A 3,374-nucleotide genomic window follows, 5' to 3' on the forward strand; every position below is an offset into this window, starting at 1 on the left:
ATGATGAACTAGACTGCACATTTACTGTCACATTTGAACTTGAAGCAGACATCCAGAATATTACTGCACATTTACTGTCGCATTTACTGTAAATGATGAACTAGATTGCACATTTACTGTCACATTTTCAATCAAAACCAGGCCACGTGAACGGTTTTAGTCAAAACCGGGTCCACGTCATAGCAAAACCACTTTAAGCGTCGCGATGGACGAAAAATATCCGGTTTAAATAGTTGAGGGACTGAGTTTTAGTGGTTTCGGAGTTGATGGACGATTTCTATACTATCGCCAGAGTTCGAGGACGAAAAATATACTTATCCCTATTAATAAAATTGGATCGTCCACTCAAACAAATTATAAATAAAGCATCAAGCACTGTGTGTATAAGGTTTAATTTACTCTGAGGCGTCGATCCATGCTACGCACACGTTGGCGCACTGCAAGCGTAGTTAAAGGATGATGTATCCAACCTAATCTTTTTTTTGCAATCGTATACGTTTTTTTGAATGCCATCCTTATCAGGTTGTGCACGCAGGTACGGGGCACGCAACCCCCTTTTTCTTTGACTTTTGATTTCAATCTTTTATATCTTTTGAATCAAAAGTTTAAATTAAGTTTCTTTTTCATTTTTGTGTTTCTGGCGATGAGGGCTTTCAAATGAGATCCATTTTGAATACGTTTTGATGAACTTTTAAAATGTCGTTAAGTTTTAACTTCCAAAACTTGGTACGGTCAACCGACGAAATCGTAAGTTTCAAAAGCTGCGACTGGAAAAAATCTATGTTTAAAAACTAAAACTTAAACTTATTGTGTGCTTTCATGCGGGATCTAATAACTCTGCAGATTGGGAGGTAATCGGGCGACTCAGACGACATAGCAGGTGTGTGCCCCTGTGAATTTCCGCCTAGCGCTCGCTTTGTTCTCAGGGTCGCACATGCCGATCGATGGACGACATGTACACGAGGTACAAGCTACCCGTGTGATCAGAAGATGATATAACTGACAAGTAAAATCGGCAAAGCTTAGGTATCTTTAGAGCTGGCATCACATGCGCTTAGACCCATAGCAGAAGCAGCTGCAAAGGTAAACATAAAACCGGCAATGATAGTACGTATAGTAGGGACGTTGCGTGAATATTCACGCATTCACGGAGAGGAACATATTTACTAAGTTGGTGATTGATCGTTCAATCTGAGTCCGTCAACGTGTGCAACTGAAAATGCATGGCTTTGGCCAAAGTTAGTAGCATGGAATACACTCTATTTTAACAGCGGCGAACAGTGCATGCAATTGACCGGCGATTGATGCCTTACCTGCATGCATGCCAGTCTACCATTAGTTAGCCAAATGTACATTCCATGCATGTTGTACACTCTATCACGCATGCGCTGGTGTGCAAGCTTTTCGTCCAAATTATGAATCCAAGCTAGCAGTAGTGACCACACGAGAGTTTTCTGCTGGAGTGAACATCCAATCAAGCCGGCGACGCTGCCTATGACCGCGAATCGACCTAGCTTGTGTAAAACTGCATGTGATCTCTGAGCCACGCACAGTAAACTACAAAAGGTTAGCCACCCTTGAAGGAAGGGACCTTCCTCCGACGACTGTAGACAACGAAAGCGATCGAGCTTCTGCAAAGCGGCGCCTCAAATTTCGTGTTCCGTTCTCTTCCTTTAGCCTAGCTTAGGGTGGAGACACGACCCCCGGAAAACAGCGTGTGACACATACGTACATACGAGGAGCAGGACCATACACAACACTAGCAGAAAGAGCGAAGGGGAGAGAGAGATCCATGGAGATGGCTTTGCAAAAGCAGAAGCAGCAAAAACTAAAGGGAAAGGGAGGAGAGATAGCTGGAAGGCCGGCCGGCAGGATACGAGAGATCGGACGGGAGCCCGTATGATACCTACCAAATGCACGCTTTTCCATGCATGCGATAGCTGTGTGGGGGCTCGATCTGCATGCGATTGCATGCATGTTGGTCCCATGGCTCTTTATAGGTTTTCGCTTTCCCTTCGATCAAGCGGGATGGGATCCGAACCTGCAAATTACTTAACCTCAATCTTTACCTCGCCTCTTTATGTTCTTTAGCATCCTCGCTTTGGATTATCTTAGCTAGTGCGCATGGTTACTTGTAGTTTAGCTATAGGTGTACCGTCAAATTAAATATGGAGAGGATGAGTTATGCACATCATGTCAAAACTGAGCGATACATAATCATTTTCTTATAGCATCTTCAATAGATAAAACTGCCAAAATGGTCCAAAAAACCACTCCAACTGATCATTAATCTAGTTTTGTTAGCAAAAAGGAAGAGATTTATCTATTTAGTTTGCAATACCTAAAAATTTAGGTATTAGACTAAATTTGCCATCCCGCACCCCTGCCACCCTAGCCCGTCCTCTCCGGAGGCGTCCCCAACATTGTCCCCGCCCTTCGCTGCTCTCCCTCACAACGTCACCCCTTCTCTGTGCACGTTTCCTGGCAACATTCGCCTCGATATCTCATCCACCGCAATCGGCCACCACCCCGGCAACCACCCTCACTCCCGCCTCTCTCCCTCCTACTCCCACCCCTTCTCCGCACTCCCATACCACCGCACCACCCTACGCCGTGTGCAAATACCACCACACCACCCTCCCACTGTCCCACACCATGTCGATCGCCTTGCACCGCATGTCCTGCCCGTTCTGCACCATCTTTTTTTTTGTCGGGGCGTTCCGCACCATCTGCCGCCATGCTCGGATCCAGCAAGAGTACTACTATTATGGAAGGAATGAATGGGAAGATAGTCACTGACCAACAGGGGTCCATATGGCAGTGTCTAGAAAAAAAAAATACATAACGAGGTTTAGGTACTTTGCTGGACGAGAGGCCAAAAAATGAGCTTTGCTACACTTACGTAGGGTAGCTACGGAAATTTATGTAAATGATGACGTGTGGTTGTTTGATTTGAAATTTGTAGGTCTAGCATTTTTGCAACAAAAAAAAAGACTTAATTTCTTACAACGCCTATACCTAAAACTAACCTTACACAACCAAATCTATTGGATAGCGTTGCTCTTATGAGGCTACAGATTTGGTGATCAAAATTACAGTCCCCGAAGATTCCTTTTTGTTTCATTTGAGCTCACACTTTCCCATGCATGTGCGCTACTCATGGCATGGAGCTGCATGCCGAAACTTCCTACAAAAGGAATATGTAAAGCGGCGGGCACAAGGCAACGTACCTATCGTTCGAATTCAACTCGGTCCTACTTACTAAGACGCGCGGTTTCAATCGGGATGCAAAATCGGTTGATTCATACTATTGCCCAACGGGATTAAATACTCAACGTTTGTGTTTTATTCAAGTCTTGAAATTTGCCAACCAA

This window comes from Triticum aestivum, chromosome 4A, assembly GCF_018294505.1.
Source record: "Triticum aestivum cultivar Chinese Spring chromosome 4A, IWGSC CS RefSeq v2.1, whole genome shotgun sequence".
NCBI classification, from domain to species: Eukaryota; Viridiplantae; Streptophyta; class Magnoliopsida; order Poales; family Poaceae; genus Triticum; species Triticum aestivum.